Source organism: Mobula birostris, chromosome 31 (genome assembly GCF_030028105.1).
Source record: "Mobula birostris isolate sMobBir1 chromosome 31, sMobBir1.hap1, whole genome shotgun sequence".
Classification (NCBI taxonomy): domain Eukaryota; kingdom Metazoa; phylum Chordata; class Chondrichthyes; order Myliobatiformes; family Myliobatidae; genus Mobula; species Mobula birostris.
The window spans coordinates 107,632-126,480 of record NC_092400.1 but is presented as its reverse complement, the minus strand read 5'-3'; positions in this window follow the sequence as shown (position 1 = coordinate 126,480).

Here is an 18,849-nt window from a genome sequence, read left to right as displayed (position 1 = left end):
TACAGAAGTTTTTGAGTGTATTTGTTGACATACCAAATCTCTTCAAACTCCTAATGAAGTTGTGCCACTGTCTTGTCTTCTTTATAACTGCATCTTTATGTTGGGACAAGGTTAGAACTTCAGCGATCTTGACACCCTGGAACTTGAAACTGCTCACTCTCTCCACTTATGATCAAACTATAAGGAACCCACTGTCTATATCCACTGTCGGGATAAGGCCACACTTAGGATGAAGGAAAAATACCTTATATTCCGTTTGGGTAGCCTCCAACCTGATGGCATGAATATTGATTTCTCAAACTTCCAGCAGTGGCTCCCCCCTACTTCACCATTTCCCATCCCCTTCTCCATGTCTCATGTTATCTCTTTGCCCGCTCATTGCCTCCCCCTAGTGCTCCTCCCCCCCCTTTCTTCTTTCTTCCATGGCCTCTTGTCTCTTTCACCAACCAACCTCCTAGCTCTTTGCTTCATCCTGCCCACTCCAGGTTTTACCTACCTCTTGGCATTTCTTTCTCCCCTCCCTCCACACCCCCCAACCCCGCACCTTTCAAATCTACACAAAATCACAAGACAAAAGAGCAGAAGTAGGCAATTCGGCCCATCGAATCTGCTCTGCCACTCCATCATGAGCTAAACTATTCTCCCATCTAGTTTCAATTTCCGACTTTTTCCCCTTATTCCTTGATACCTTGACTAATTAGATACCTATCAATCTCCTCCTTAAACACCCTCAATGATCGGGTCTCCACAGCTGTATGTGGCAACAAATTCCATAAATCCACGACCCTCTGGCTAAAAAATTTCTCCTTGTCTCTGTTTTAAATGGGTACCCTCTAATTCTAAGACTGTGGCCTCTTGTCCGGGACTCACCCACCAAGGGAAACAGCCTTCCCACATCTACTCTGTCCAATCCTTTCAACATTCGAAATGTTTCTATGAGATCCCCTCTCATTCTTCTATACTCTAATGAATACAGTCCAAGAGCTGACAACCACTCCTCATAAGTTAGTCCCTGCATTCCAGGAACCATCATCATAAATCTTCTCTGAACTCTTTCCAACATCAGAACATCCCTTCTAAGATAGGGGGCCCAAAACTGCACACAGTATTCCAAATGAGGTCTCACCAGTGCCCCACAGAGATTCATCAACACCTCCTTACTCTTATACACCATTCCTCTTGAAATGAATGCCAACATAGCATTCGCTTTCCTCACTACCGATCCAACCCGGTGGTTAACCTTTAGGGTATCCTGCATGAGGACCCCCAAGTTCCTTTGCACTTCCGATTTTTGAATTTTCTCCCCATCTAAATGATAATCTGCCCAATTATTTCTTCTTCCAAAATGTACAACTGTACATTTCTCAACATTGTATCTCATCTGCCATTTCTTTGCCCACTCTCCTAAACTGACCAAGTCTCTCTGCAACCTTTCCGTTTCTTCAACACTTCCTGCTCCTTCACCTATCTTGGTGTCATCCGCAAACTTAGCCACAAAACCATTTAATCCATAATCTAAATCATCAATATACATTGTAAAAAGAAGCAGCCTCAACACCGACCCCTGCGGAACAACACTAGTAACCAGCAACCAATCAGAATAGGATCCTTTTACTCCCACCCTTTGCTTTCTGCCTATCAGCCAATGCTCCACCCATTCCAATATCTTTCCTGCAATTCCATGGGCTCTCATCTTATTAAGCAGCCTCTAATGCTGCACCTTATTGAAGGCCTTTTGAAAATCCAAATACACAACATCCACAGCCTCTCCCTTATCAATCTTATTCGAGATTACCTCAAAAAATTCCAATAGGTTGGTGAGGCAGGATCTTCCCTTCATGAAACCATGCTGGCTTGGGCCTATCTTGTCATGCACCTCGAGGTATTTCGTAATCTTGTCCTTGAGGATCGACTCCAATAACTTTCCAACTACCGATGTCCGACTAATAGGTCTGTAATTTTCTTTTTGCTGCCTCCCTCCTTTCTTAAACAAAGGAACTACATTTGCGACCTTCCAGTCCTCCAGAACCATGCCAGAGTCTACTGATTCCTGGAAGATCATTTCCAATGCCTCCACAATCTCCTGTTATGTACTCCGTAACTGGGTTGCCAAACCAGCAGAAATGGACCACTTAGTTGGAATCTGGATTACTGGAACTAAGAAAGTTTTATTAAAGAAATAAGTAACACAATACTCTAATCATAAGGGTATAAGTGCAACAGGTTAGCAATGATAAAACACACATGTACACAGAACTAGGATAATAGGAATCAATCAAGCTCTATCGCAGTCTAGGGGTAAAATGATCAGTCTCAAGTGATGCAGAGTTCAGTTCAGCTTGGTACAGTTCGCAACAATCGCTGTTGTGCCGTTGGAGAGAGAATATGCAAATCGGATTCAGACAGACCTTTGTTCTTCGCAGTTAGCTTTCGGTCTGAGCCCTTTTTAATATCTTCTGAGGTCACCGACAGTGACCCCTCCGTTCCGGATACGATCGTTCTTCTGTGGTGAACCCGGCACCCAGGCAAGGGCGGACACACACACCAGGTTCCCGCCGATCGTACCCTTTTCACCCTGTGTGTCTATGGTCGGTCCCGTGGCCAGACCTTCAAAACTCCCACCAACTTGTGGGGGGGCACACCGCACTTCCAGGGTCTCGTTATCTCGTGGTGTCGTAGTGTGTCTTGCCTTAGTGAACCTGTTCCTTTTATCCCCCTGCTGGGGTATCGCCTGTCCATCAAACTTCAAACAGTTCAGGTTCAAAGCAACTGGTCTGTCAATACTCGGAACTGTGTCTCTTTTCGTTAATCTCTCTCATCTCTCATTAACCATAGAACCATAGAACCATAGAAACTACAGCACAGAAACAGGCCTTTTGGCCCTTCTTGGCTGTGCCGAACCATTTTCTGTCTAGTCCCACTGACCTGCACACGGACCATATCCCTCCATACACCTCCCATCCATGTATCTGTCCAATTTATTCTTAAATTTTAAAAAAGAACCCACATTTACCACCTCTTCTGGCAGCTCATTCCATACTCCCACCACTCTTTGTGTGAAGAAGCCCCCCCCTAATGTTCCCTTTAAACTTTTCCCCCCTCACTCTTAACCCATGTCCTCTGTTTTTTTTCTCCCCTTGCCTCAGTGGAAAAAGCCTGCTTTTCTCCCCTTGCCTCAGTGGAATGTTTCTCTCTTTGTCTCTCTTATCAGCACCAATCTTCTGATAACTTGGTCTTTTGTCACACTCCAAAGCCATCTCCTCCAGAACCTGTGGGTGCACCTCATCTGGTCCGGGAGACTTATCTATTCTTAGTCCATTTAGCTTCCCAAGCACTTTCTCTCTAGTAATCTTGACTGTAACTAATTCTATTTCCTGAGACCTCTGGCTATCAGGTATGTTCCTAATGTCTTCCACTGTGAAGACTGATGCAAAATGCTCAGTTAGTTCCACTGCCATCTCTTTGTTACCCATTATAATTTCTCCAGCATCACTTTCAATTGGTCCTATATCTTTTACGCTTCATATATTTAAAAAAAATTGTTAGTATCCTTTTTTATGTTAATTGCCAACTTCCTTTCATAATTCATCTCTTCTTTCCTAATGACTTTCTTAGTTTCCTTCTGTAAGTTTTTAAAAGTCGTCCAGTTCTCAGTTTTCCCACTAATTTTTGCTGCCTTGTACACCGTCTCTTTTGCTTTTATTTTAGCCTTAACCTCTCTCGTTAGCCACATTTGTGTCATTTTTCCATTCATGATTTTCTTATTTCTTGGAATATATTTTTCCTGCACTTTCCTTATTTCTTGTAGGAATTTCATCCAATTCTGCTCTACTGTCCCTCCATCTAGCTTACTTTTCCAATCTGCTTGGGCCAGTTCCTCTCTCATACCACTGTAATTTCCCCTGTTCCACTGAAATATCGATACACCTGATACCAGCTTCTCCTTTTCAAATTTGAAACTGTCAATCATATTATGATCGCTACTTCCAAGGGGTTCCATTACCTCCAGCTCCCTAATCGCCTCAGGTTCATTACACAACACCCAATTCAAAACAGCCGATCCCCTGGTGAGCTTATGGACAAGCTGCTCCAAAAAGCCATCCCGTAGGCATTCTATAAACTCCCTCTCCAGAAATCCAGTACCTTCCTGACTTTCCCAATCCACTTTCGTATTAAAATCCCCCATAATTATCTTGACATTTTCCTTCTGACACGCTTTTTCTATTTCCAGCTGTAACTTGTAGTCCACACCCCGGCTGCTGTTTGGAGGCCTGTATATAACTGCTATTAGTGTCTTTTTGCCCTTGCCATTTCTTAACTTGACCCATAAGGATTCTACCTCTTCTGATCCTATGTCCCTTCTTTCTAGTGATTTGATATCGTTGCTTACCATCAGGGTCACACCACCCCCTTTACCGACCTTCCTATCTTTCCTATACACTGTGTATACACTGTACACCTCAGCATTTTTTCTCCAGCCCAAAGATTTGACGGCAATTTTTCCATAGATGCTGCCTGGCCTGCTGAATTCCTCCAGCATTTTGTGTGTATTGATTAGATTAGGGTTAATCGGCGTTGTGGGTCACTGGGGCAGCATGGCCTGAAGGGCCAGAGGTGCCTACCCTGCAACGTATCACTAAATAATAATGAGTACATTCAACTTGGTCTTCTTACCTGGGACAAAAATAGTGACTGTGTGTTTGCTTTTATAATTGGAGCCCGACCACTGTCTAAGTCACTCATGGGAGCTTAGTGAGCAATCCACTGAGAAAGCTGTGAATTATTGATGATGATGGCAATAAATGAATCTCACTGCAGTTGCAGATAAACGTTTGATGTATTATTTTCAATTCTTTTTTTTTCTGGAGTTACACAATGCCACAGGTTCTGGTGTGTTACTTCTGATAATTTGGGTATCTTCAGCTGACTCTGCTTTCTTTTATTGAATTCATGCAATATAAAGTGCCACTTGTTAAGAGTGAGGTATATATATATATTAATATATATTAATGACTTGGATGAAGGAATTAAATGCAGCATCTCCAAGTTTGCGGATGACACAAAGCTGGGCGGCAGTGTTAGCTGTGAGGAGGATGCTAAGAGGATGCAGGGTGACTTGGATAGGTTGGGTGAGTGGGCAAATTCATGGCAGATGCAATTTAATGTGGATAAATGTGAAGTTATCCACTTTGGTGGCAAAAATAGGAAAACAGATTATTATCTGAATGGTGGCCGATTAGGAAAAGGGGAGGTGCAACGAGACCTGGGTGTCATTATACACCAGTCATTGAAAGTGGGCATGCAGGTACAGCAGGCGGTGAAAAAGGCGAATGGTATGCTGGCATTTATAGCGAGAGGATTTGAGTACAGGAGCAGGGAGGTACTACTGCAGTTGTACAAGGCCTTGGTGAGACCACACCTGGAGTATTGTGTGCGGTTTTGGTCCCCTAATCTGAAGAAAGACATCCTTGCCATAGAGGGAGTACAAAGAAGGTTCACCAGATTGATTCCTGGGATGGCAGGACTTTCATATGAAGAAAGACTGGATGAACTGGGCTTGTACTCGTTGGAACTTAGAAGATTGAGGGGGGATCTGATTGAAATGTATAAAATCCTAAAGGGATTGGACAGGCTAGATGCAGGAAGATTGTTCCCAATGTTGGGGAAGTCCAGAACGAGGGGCCACAGTTTGAGGATAGAGGGGAAGCCTTTTAGGACGGAGATTAGGAAAAACTTCTTCACACAGAGAGTGGTGAATCTGTGGAATTCTCTGCCACAGGAAACGGTTGAGGCCAGTTCATTGGCTATATTTAAGAGGGAGTTAGATATGGCCCTTGTGGCTACGGGGGTCAGGGGGTATGGAGGGAAGGCTGGGGCGGGGTTCTGAGTTGGATGATCAGCCATGATCATAATAAATGGTGGTGCAGGCTCAAAGGGCTGAATGGCCTACTCCTGCACCTATTTTCTATGTTTCTATGTTTCTATAAATCATGGTGACCTTGTCAGAGGCTTATTGTAACACACAGCTTTCAGTTACTGCTGCCTCAATGACAGAAACTGCTGCCAGCTGGTAGCTATGTTTAAGACAAGAAACTTTCATCAAACACAATCGGTGGGAGGAGAAGATGGCAGTGCGATGCAGCACGCACAGCTCTCCAGTGAAATGATATTGTATCTGTTAAATAGGGGCTGTGGACAATTCTCATTTGACGAAGACAGACGTAAGAAGCAAAGGAACATCTGGAGAAATTTCTGCAATGCCTGTTTCGCTGCTGTTGTTACTGTGCGATTGAAAATCTCTGAAGTGTAGGTCCCAAAATCCTCAGCTTTGCCTGCTGCTGGTGACTGAGGCTGAGGTCGAAACGTTCGGATAGAGATGGCGCTCGGTACTCGGTGTTGGAGGGCTGATCAGAGCTCGAAGTTTTCGGACGACTCTGAGTCGGACTGTGGTCGGGCATGGCAGGGAGAGTTTTCTTCCTTCTCCCATCTGCGTGGGATGTGGGACTTCCGAGAAACTTTGAACTTTTTTACTGTAACCATGACCTGTTCTTCATCAAGTTATGGTATAGTTGCACTGTTGGAACTATATGTTATAATTATGTGGTTTTGTTAGTATTTCAGTCTTGGTCTGTCCTGTGTTTCTGTGATGTCACACTGGAGGAATATTGTATCATTTCTTAATGCATGCATTACTAAATGACAATAAAAGAGGACTGTGTGTCCTCATAATCTAATGAGGAGAGTCAGGTGTAACCCTGTAACTGAATCCCATGTTTTCAGTGTGGAAGGGTATTCAAAGCCTGCTATGTGTGAGATGGTTAAGTCTGAAGCATGAAGTCATATAGAACAATGGATGAGAGGTCCATTGATACACTTTCTTCTTTTGCTTTGTTATTAGTTTACTGTCTTCTACCAAGATACAGTGAAAAGCTTGCCTTGCATACTGTTCATACAGATCAAATTATTACACAATGCATTATGGTTGAACAAGGTAATTCAGAAAAAGTGTAACAGTTACAGAGATGTGCAGGTGAACAATAAGGTGCAAGAAGACCGAACCACATGATGCTCATTAAAAGGTGCTGTCATCTTTATTTTTCTCCTCCTTTCTCCCTTTGTGATTAACTGTATGTTAACCAACACTACAGTAACTCAAGGCAACCAATTATACAACTCATACAATATCTGTCAAAATGGGATTTGATAAACTTAGAAGAGAATTGTAGAAAGGAAACAATGTGTCTAGTTGAATTGAAATTTGAAAGTTGATGCAAATTTTATCAGCCCAATTAAATATCATATTACTAAAAAAAGGATGCCATTCAATCTTTCAGACCTATATTTTCGCTTTGACAGTTTGCGTCAATGGTGCTGAGGTTGAGACGGCTGAAAGCTTCAACTTCTTTGGAGTGAACATCAACAATAAATAGAGTAGCCTGTCCTGGCCCAACCACCTAGATGCCATGGCCAAGAATGTGCACAGTGCTTTGTTCTTGCTCAGGAGGCTGGAGAAATTGGATATGCCCCTTTTGACCTTCAATAAATTTATTGATATAGTGTAGAAAGCCTTCTATCTGGATGTATCATGGCTTGGTATGACAACTGCTCTGTCTAAGAATGCAATAAACTGCAGAAAGATGTGGACACAACTCAGCACTTCACAGAAACCAAGCTCTCCTCCATAGACTCTGCCTATATTTCTCACTGTCTCAGTAAAACAGAAAACATAATCAAAGCCCCTGCCCACCCTAAACATTCTCTCTTCTCCCATCAAGCAGAAGATTCAAAAGCCTGAAAGCCTCGAAGACTGCTTCTATCCTGCTGTTATAAGACTATTGAATGGTCTCCTAGTATGATAAGATGAACTCTTGACCACACAACAATTTATGGCCTTGTACTTCATTGTTTATCTGCACTGCGCTTTCCCTATAACATGATATTTTGCATTGTTATTGCTTTCCCTTGTATTGTCTCAATGCATTGCTGGAAAATAAGTATCTGTATGGATGCATGCAAAACAAATTCCTTCACTGTACCTCAGTATATGTGACAAAAATAATCCAATTTAATTTAATACAGCTTGTACTTCATTAAACAAAGCAGCAGTTATTTTCTGTGTATTATTAACGTATTAATTCAATATAGATGCTCCCAGAAACTCAGCCAATCCCTGTAAAAGTTACAAAAGCTTTCTCCTTCACAACAGGCAAAGCCACGTTATTTTGTACAATGTTTTGGCCATTTGAGTTGTCAACTGTTCTACAATATTTTTGAGAGAGATACTGAGCCAGAAACAATCAACACCTCACCCCATAGAGTCGGACACATTTTACATTCAGATACTTACCCAGTTCTCTTTTGAAAGCTCCTATTGAATCTGTTTCTACTGTCCATAAAAGATTTTTCTTTATGATGTTTTGCATGTTCTATCAACCATAATGAAGTTGATATGAAGGTAACACTGTTTAGCAAAGAGAGAAGTCCCTCTTTATCTGGGTGTTCTTCTTTCCAAGAATGAAGGGGTTAACAAATGAGGGGTGTTAGGCAGCTTTGCCCTGTACTTGCTGGAATTTAGAAGAATGCGTAGGAATCTCATTGAAACCTACCAAATGTTGAAAGGATTAGATAGGGTGGATGTGGAGAGGATGTTTCCTATGGTGGGTGTGACGAAAGAGGGTTACAAAAAGTACACGTAGACTAAGATGTTAACTGTCCTGTGCTGGCACCAGTGGGACCAACAGTTGATCTGCCACCTGTCTTTAGGAGAAAGAGAGATAAGGAAGACAATGGAGCAGCATTTGGAAATGTTAATGAAGAGACGGGAGAGTTTAATGGAAGGAGACATGGTCTGAGAGCTGTCAAGATCAGCTCCTTCTTGAACCTTGAACTGTTTGAAGTGTGATGGACAGGCGATACCCCAGCAGGGGGATAAAAAGGGACAGGTTCACTAAGGCAGGACACACACGACACCACGAGGTAACGAGACCCTGGAAGCGATGTGCCTCCCACAAGTCGGTGGGAGTTTTTGGAGGGCTGGTTGCGGGACCAAGCCATAGACGCACAGGTGGAAAGGTACGATCGGCGGGAACCTGGTGTGTGTCCGCCCTTGCCTGGGTGCCAGGTTCACTGCAGAGGAACGATCGTATCTGAAACGGAAGGGTCACAGTCGGTGACCTCAGAAGACATTACAAAGGGCTCGCCCAAAAGCTAACTGCGAGGAATATCGAAGGTCTGTGTGGAAGCCGTCTTGAATATTCATTCGCTTTCGCTCTCTCTCTCCTTCCCCCTCGCCCCGTCCACCGCCACGGCAGCGATTACTGTGAACTGAACTGAACTCAATTGAACTGAACTTTGCGTCACTTTGAAACTGGTCATTTACCCCTAGACGACGATAGAGCTTGATTGATCCTGTTATCCTAGTTCTGTGTACATGTGTGTTTATCATTGCTGAACTGTTGCATTTATTATCCTTTTGATTAGAGTACTGTGTTGCCTATTTCTTTAATAAAACTTTCTTAGTTCCAGTAATCCAGACTCCAACTGAGTGATCCATTTCTGCTGGTTTGGCAACCCAGTTACGGGGTACGTAACATAAGTGGGGTTCTCGTCCGCGATTTTGAACGCTAAATTTGGGACGGAGTAAATTGATTGGGTTAAAATTCCCGAAAGAAAGAAAAGGCAAACAGCAGAAATGGAGATTGAGGAATTTCTAAAGGCGCCGACCTTGGAGGCATTAGAGGATGCCAGGAAAGCGGAATTGGCAGCTGTGGTCAAACGGTTGAATCTTGTTAAGGGGAAGTCGACAATGAGGAGAGAGGATATACACAGAGCTATCGTAGAGCACTATGTATCTAAAGGTGTGTTTTCTCAAGGGGAGCTGGAGGTGGTGTCTATTGAAAAACCTGGTGGAGACGCGGTACAGGTGCAGCTTGAAAAACTGAGACTTGAGCATAAGTTCCGGGTACGGCAGCTAGAACACGAAGAGAAACAGTTAGAAAGGCAGGAGAAAGAGAAACAGTTAGAACGGTAAGAGAAAGAGAGGGACAATCAGTTGGAGCGAGAAGAGAGGGATAAACAGTTGGAGCGAGAGAAAGGGACAAACAGTTGGAGCGAGAAGAGAGGCAGAGGGAAAGAGAATTTGAGCTGGAGAAGTTAAAGATGATGGCAGCGCAGGGGCCCATGCCAAACCAAGGTGGAGGGTTCAGGGTGACCCAGGAGGTTAGGCTGGTTCCCCCATTTGATGATACCGATGTGGATCGGTACTTTCTCAATTTCGAAAAAGTTGCTACAAGTCAGGACTGGCCGAGGGATAAATGGGCTGTTTTGCTTCAGAGTGTACTAAAAGGGAAAGCCCAACAAGCTTACTCAGCTTTGTCCGCGGAAGATGCCCAGAGGTATGACATGGTGAAAGAGGCCATCCTCAGGATTTATGAGTTGGTCCTGGAGGCATACCGGCAGAGGTTCCGGAATGTGAGGAAGCAGTGGGACCGCACGTATTTGGAGTTTGCCCGTGAGATGCAGACATATTGTGAGCGTTGGTGCGCCTCGAAGCGGGTAGATGGGGATTATGACAGACTGCTACAGCTGATCCTGATTGAGCAGTTTAAAGGTTGTATCCCTGAGGGTATGAGACCCTACCTAGATGAGAAAGAGGCAGCCACGTTAGCTGCAACCACTAAGTTAGCGGATGAGTACACGTTGACGCATAAAATGAAGTTTGCCCCGAGTAAAGGCTACCAGAAGGGTAGTCAGGACGGTGGGGAGAGTCCGCCAGAAAAGTCAGAAAATAAGCCGGGGACTAGTGCGAAGGATAAGGTAGACCGGGAGCAGTCTGGTAGGAAGTCTCCTGGGGTCGTCTGTTATAATTGTGGGAAAGTCGGACACTTTGCGTCCAGGTGCTTTGCCCCAAAGAAGAAGACGGGAAAAGGAAAAATGGCGATTTTGACTGGCTGTATCGAGCTGGTAAACAAACCGCTAGGAGGGGAAAGGTCTGCCAAAGTTCAGGAAGGGCGCGAGAGGTTAATCTCGGCCGGATTGGTGTCGGTGAAGGAGGGGGTAAACCCAGTTCCAGTGCGGATCTGGAGAGATACGGGAGCGTGTCAGTCATTGATATTGAAGAGTGTTTTAGAGTTTAGCTCAGAGACCCAGACTGGGGAGGTCAAGGTCAAAGCTATTGGGGAAGGGACAGAGGCAGTCCCTTTGCACCAGATACATCTACAAAGCAACTTGGTCTCTGGACTAGTCACGATCGGGGTGAGGCCCGAATTACCGATGAAAGGCGTGGAAGTCTTGCTCGGTAATGACCTCGCCGGGGGAATTGTGTTCTCGACAGTGAGCTTGACAGGTCAGCCTGCCAGCATTGAGGCCCCGCCCATGGACTCACAGGTTCATCCCGGGATTGCCAAAGTAAATTTAGCTGAGACGTTTCTACCAGCCTTGTACCAGGGGGAGGTAGAAAGTGAAAAAAAGGAGTGTAGTGAAACAAGAGGTAGTGAGGGAGCTGAGACAGACTTAGCATTAGAAAAGAAGGACTTTATACAGGCACAGGAGCGAGATGAGGAAACAGCTCGCTGCGAAACAGAGTTAGGAAGAGAGCCAGTAGGCTATGGTGTGAAGGGGGAGGTGCTAAGGAAGGAAGGGAGACCAAGTACCGCAGATGAAGAATGGGGGATGGTGCCAAAAATCTCTGGGGATGAAATCTTTAACCTGGCTCACAAGGTACCCCTCGGTGGAAATTTTGAGGTGCTGAAGGAAACAGTCGGCGGAATCATGAAAGAGGTTTACTGGCTGCATAGGAGGAAGGATGTTATTGATTATGGCAGACGCGAACTGAGACGGTCACAGGCTTTTGATATGCTAACAAACCTAGTCGGTGTTAGCGTGGAAATCAATGAAGCTAGGGTCCCCCGATAAGAAAAAAAAACATTTTGAAAAGATGAGTATGGTATCGACCAGATGGGAGAAGGCTATTGTTTTGGCCAACTCTGCTGATAAGGTCTCTCCCTTAATCCCCAAACAAAGCGACTCTTTAGGAGAATTAATTAAACGGCTTGCACACGTGTGTTTGATTGTCCCGAGGCGATGCAAAGAAATGGGACGTTGGGTGGTGTTTGTCACGCTAGGTCAGCCTAGTGAGCAACAGCCCTATAGAATGAGTAATTCAGTGACGAAAGGGCTAATGAACACAGAAGTGTATATTGGCGATGTAATACGGCTGTCTGAAGCCAGCTTGATAGTGAACCTTGAAAAAAATGAGTTTGGCCACACAAAGGTCACTTATCTGGGAATTGTGGTGACACAGGGGCAGCTGGCAGTGATGCAAGCTAAGGTGCGGGCTATCTCTGACATCCCAACCCTGACAGAGAAGAGGGCCCTCAGAAGGCTCTTGGAGATGGTGGGGTACTGTAGGAAGTTTTGCAATAACTTTGTGGGTACTACCCCTTCCCCCCCACTAAGCCCTTGCGAAAGAAAACTAAGTTGGATGGGACGACCCTTGTTATCGTGGTCCGGGACGAAACCCAATGAGAGGTTATACTGATCACAATTCATCAGTGTTTTCGGCCACTTTGAAGTTTGCTAAGTTGGAGCCTGGTTTAGGGGATTATTAATAATACATATAAAAGGAACAGAAAATGTGATTGCTGACTGTCTGTCAGGTCTGGACAACTTAAAATTCTCTGTATTAGCCAAATAGCTGATGAAGATGTATATTTGTGTGTATCTAATAATGTATTCATGTTTGTAATTTTTACCCCTGTAAAATTCCTTAAAGGTGAGGGGTGTGAAGAAAGAGGGTTACAAAAAGTACACATAGACTAAGATGTTAACTGTCCTGTGCTGGCACCAGTGGGATCAACAGTTGATCTGCCACCTGTCTTCAGGAGAAAGAGAGATAAGGAAGACAATGGAGCAGCATATGGAAATGTTACTGAAGAGACGGGAGGGTTTAACGGAAGGAAACACGGTCTAAGAGCTGTCAAGATCGGCTCCTTTTTGAACCCTGAACTGTTTGAAGTGTGATGGACAGGCGATACCCAGCAGGGGGATAAAAAGGGACAGGTTCGCTAAGGCAGGACACACACGACACCACGAGGTGACGAGACCCTGGAAGCGGTACGCCTCCCACAAGTCGGTGGGAATTTTTGGAGGGCTGGTCGCGGGACCAAGCCATAGACGCACAGGGTGGAAAGGTACGATCGGCGGGAACCTGGTGTGTGTCCGCCCTTGCCTGGGTGCCAGGTTCACTGCAGAGGAACGATTGTATCTGAAACGGAGGGGTCACAGTCGGTGACTTCAGAAGACATTACAAAGGGCTCGCCTGAAAGCTGACTGCAAGGAATATCGAAGGTCTGTGTGGAAGTCGTTTTGAATATTCATTCGCTTTCGCTCTCTCTCTCTCCTTCCCCCCGCCCCACCCCCCCCCCATCCACCACCACGGCAGTGATTACTGTGAAGTGAACTGAACTCAATTAAACTGAACTTTGCGTCACTTTGAACTTTGAAACTGGTCATTTACCGCTAGATGACGATAGAGCTTGATTGATCCTATTATCCTAGTTCTGTGTACATGTGTGCTTATCATTGCTGAACTGTTGCATTTATTATCCTTTTGATTAGAGTACTGTGTTGCTTATTTCTTTAATAAAACTTTCTTAGTTCCAGTAATCCAGACTCCAACTGAGTGATCCATTTCTGCTGGTTTGGCAACCCAGTTACGGGGTACGTGACATGGGGATATCCAGATCTAAAGGGCATAGGCTCAAAATTGAGGGCCAACCTTTTAGAACAGAGGTAAGGAGGAATATTTTAGCCAGAGAGTGGTGAATCTGTGGAATGCTCTGGCACAGACTGCGGTGGAGGCCAAGTCCATGAGTACATTTAAGGTGGAAATTGATCATTTCCTGATTAGGCAGGGCATCAAAGGATATGGCGAGAAGGTAAATGTATGGGTTTGAGTGGGATCCAGGATCAGCCATGATGGAATGGGCTGAATGACCTAATTCTGCCTCTGTCTTATGGTCTCTTTAATTTGGGGACCTGGGGTGGGAAGTCCGTCAACACCCTTTGACAATCTTTGTATGCCCCAATGAGATCTTGATGCCTTTCACTGTACTGTGGCACTCCAGAAGGGGGGTGTGTGATCGACAGCCGCCCCCCACATTTCTAATATCCAGTGCTGTTTATTGTTCTTGCATTAAAATACTTTTGTGGCATTATGGTGAGATGTTAAGATCATTTATTGTCCTGTTTTAGTTTGGGTTATACAGTTATTCACATGTCTGTTTGTGGGTCACCCTGACTGTAACCAGGGTGTGTAATAATCAACTCCCCCATCTGTATATGATTGAGTGAGTTCTCTCCCCAGGTCATAGTGCCCAGTTTGTGTTTTTTTTTGTGTTCATCACAACAAAAACAGTTATTGAGTTGTACAACCTGTTCTCATCTGTCATGGACCAAATGCTCACCACGATATGTTTCAATGAAAATATAACATAGAATAGTACAGCACAGTACAGGCCCTTCAGCCCACAATGTGGTGCCGACCCTTAAACTCTGCCTCCCATATAACCCCCCACCTTAAATTCCTCCAAGTACCTGTCTAATAGTCTCTTAAATTTCACTAGTGTATCTGCTTCCACCACTGACTCAGGCAGTGCATTCCACCCACCAACCACTCTCTGAGTAAAAAACCTTCCTCTAATAATTCCCTTGAACTTCCCACTCCTTACCTTAAAACCATAACCTCTTGTATTGAGCAGTGGTGCCCTGGGGAAGAGGCGCTGGCTGTCCACTCTATCTATTCCTCTTAATATCTTGTATACCTCAATCATGGCTTCTCTCATCCTCCTTCTCTCCAAAGAGTAAAGCGCTAGCTCCCTCAATCTCTGGTCATAATGCATACTCTCTAAAACAGGCAGCATCCTGGTAAATCTCCTTTGTACCCTTTCCAATGTTTCCACATCCTTCCTATAGTGAGGCGACCAGAAGTGGACATAATACTCCAAGTGTGGTCTAACCAGAGTTTTATAGAGCTGCATCATTCCCTCACGACTCTTAAACTCTATCCCTCGACTTATGAAAACTAACATAAGCTCGCTTAACTACCCTTTCTACCTGTGAGGCAACTTTCAGGGATCTGTGGACAGGTATCTCCAGATCCCTCTGCTACTCCACACTACCAAGTATCCTGCCATTTACTTTGTACTCTGCCTTGGAGTTTGTCCTTCCAAAGTGTACCACCTCACACTTCTCCGGGTTGAACTCCATCTGCCATTTCTCAGCCCACTTCTGCATCCTATCAATGTCACTCTGCAATCTTGACAATTCACTGCACTATCCACAACATCACCAACCTTTGTGTTGTCTGCAAACTTGCCAACCCACCCTTCTACCCCCACATCCAGGTCGTTAATAAAAATCACATAAAGTAGAGGTCCCAGAACCGATCCTTGTGGGACACCACTAGTCACAATCCTCCAATCTGAATGTACTCCCTCCACCACCACCCTCTGCCTTTTGCAGGCAAGCCAATTCTGAATTCACCTGGCCAAACTTCCCTGGATCCCATGCCTTCCGACTTTCTGAATAAGCCTACCGTGTGGAACCTTGTCAAATGCCTTACCAAAATCCATATAGATCACATCCACTGCACTACCCTCATCTATATGCCTGATCACCTCCTCAAAGAACTCGATCAGGCTTGTTATACACAATCATTTTCATTTTTAAATCTTTTTTATTAATTATTATTGAAAGTCAACAACAAAGAAAAATACATCAAGATAATCAAGACAACATATCCATATGTAGAATAAGAGTTAAACTATCAATCAAACTAAATAGTATATCAATAATAATAAAAAAACAAAATGTGCAAGCTTTTTTCTGGAAAAAAGGAAGAAGGAAAAAAGAACCCCTACTAACTAAAACAAAAAAAAACCCCTAAGAACAAAAAAAACAGGGGAAAAAAAAACATTTGGAGCACAAACCTGGAGCTATACGCCATACACGCTTCCGTAAAAAAAGACATCAATCCGCAACCAAATCTATTTACCCGAGAATCAGAAAAGGACCATCTTAATTAACTCAAATCAAATGATAATAACGGGCAAAAGAACCCCACCTTTCTTCGAAGTCAAATCTGGAATCAAAAGTTCGACTTCTAATTTTTTTCCGAACTAAGACATAACATCACCTGAGAGAACCATTGTATCAAAGTGGGAGCAGAGGCATCTTTCCATTTTAATAAAATAGCCCTTCTAGCCAAAAATGTGACATATGCAATTACATGTTGGTCTGCTATAGAAATACCGTGAATATATTGAGGAATTATACCAAACAAAACTGTCAATTCATTAGGTTGTAAACTGATTTTTAAAGCTTTAGAAATTGTAGAAAAAATAGATTTCCAAAACTGTTTCAATACAGAACACAACCAAAACATTTGTGTCAATGTAGTTAACTCAGTTTTACGTCTATCACACTGACTATTTACATTAGGAAATATTTTAGACAATCTCTCCTTTGTCAAATAATAACAATGTACAATTTTAAATTGAATTAGAGAATGACTGGCACAAATCAAAGGAGAGTTGACCAACTTCAAAATTCGCAATTAATCCTCTGTTATCAAGGTCATGTTAAGCTCTCTTTCCCAATCTTGCTTAATCTTAAGTAAAGGATCGTTATCCCGTTGTAATAGTAAATTATAAATTTTCCCAATGAATCCTTTCACTAAAGGGTTCATTTTTAAAATAATGCCTAACAGGTCAGAATCTTGTATATATGGAAAATTACTTAAATATTCTTGTAAGAAATGTCTGACATGAAGATATTGCAAAAATGTGAACATGAGAGAGAATATTTAATTACTAATTTCTCAAAGGACATCAACCGGCCTTCTTGAAACAAATCCATAAAGGAAAAAATTCCTTTATTCCTCCAAAGAGAAAAGGTAGGATCACTAAGTGAAGGTTTAAATAAATAGTTTTGATAAATTAAACTAAAGAGGTTAAATTTTTTAAGATTAAAAAACTCATGAAACTGGTACCAGATTCACAATGACTGCTTAATCATAGGATTTATATTGAGAATAGAAATTTTGGCTAATTGTACAGGTAAAGGAGCTCCTAATAATGAAGTTAAATAAAATTGTTTCACAATTTTCAATTCCAGATCAACCTATGGTGGTCGTTCCTTTTTATTGGTCCAATATAACCAGTAACATGCATAACGTATATTAACCACCCAATAATACATTCTTAAATTAGGCAAAGTATGACCTCCATACTTTTTTAATTTTTGTAAATAACATTTTCCAATTCTTGGTCTTTTATTATTCCAAATAAAAAATGAAATAATAGCCAACCTGATCAAAAAAATTCTTAGTTAGAAAATAGGAATATTTTGAAATACATACAGAAATTTTGGTAAAATCATCATTTTAACTGCATGAATTCGACCGGCTAACGAAAGTGTAAGTGGATTCCATCTAGAAAATAATTGCTTCATAAAATCCACTAAGGGAACTAAATTAGCTCTATAAGGGTCTCCATAATTTTTAGTGTTGATAATACCTAAATATTTAAAAGAAGCCGTAACTTTAAAAGGAATGTCATCATATATAGAAGCAGAATCATTTAAAGGAAATAATTCACTTTACCACCCCCCCGCCCCTTCCCCCACCCTTTCCCCCACCCCTTCTCTATCCCTTTTAAAGCACTGAAATCTAGGAATATTGATAATCCATTCCTGCCCTGGTGCCGGCCAAGTCTCTGTAATGACCACTACATCATAATTCCATGTATGTATCCAAACTCTCAGTTCATCACCTGTCACAAATAACATTAATCTTCCAGTAAAATTAGTGTGCGTTCAGTCGCAAGTCTATTCTATTGGTGAGTTGCTCGATGGTAGTGGATCTGGACTTGTGTACATTGTGCTACCTACTAAATAAATTTATTGATGACACTTGAAATGAATGCTAACATGGCCTTCCTCATCACTGACTCAACCTGCGAGTTAACCTTCAGCGTGTTCTGCAGAAGGACTCCCAAGTCCCTCTGCATCTCAGATTCCTGGATTTCTCCTCATTTAGAAAATAGTCTGCACATTTATTTCTACTACCAAAGTGCATGGCCATGCATTTTCCAACATTGTATTTCATTTGCCACTTTCTTGCCCATTCTCCTAATCTACCTAAATCCTCCTGCATCCTACCTGTTTCCTCAACACTACCTACCCCTCTACCAATCTTCGTATCATCTGTAAACTTGGTAGCAAAGCCATCCATTCTATCATCTAAATCATTTACATACAGCATAAAAAGAAGTCATCCCAACACCGACCCTTGCGAACACCACTAGTCACTGGCAGACAACCAGAAAAGGATCCTTGAATTCCCACTCACTGCCTCCTACCAATCAGCCAATGCTCTACCTGTGTTAGTAACTTTCCTGTAATACCATGGGCTCTTAACTTGGTAAACAGTCTCATATGTGGCACCTTGTTAAAGGCCTTCTGAAAGTCCAAATCTACAACATCCACTGCATCCCGTTTATCTATTCTACTCGTAATCTCCTCAAATAATTCTAACAGGTTTATCAAGCAGAATTTTCCCTGATGGAAACCATGCTGACTTTGTACTATCTTTTCATGTGTCACAAAGTACTCCATCACCTCATCCTCAACAATTGACTCCAACATCTTCCCAACCACTGAGGTCAGGCTAACTGGTCTATAATTTCCTTTCTGCTGCCTTCCTCCTTTCTTAAAGAGTGGAGTAACATTTGTAATTTTCCAGTCCTCTGGCACCATGACAGAATCCAATAATTTTTGAAAGATCATTTC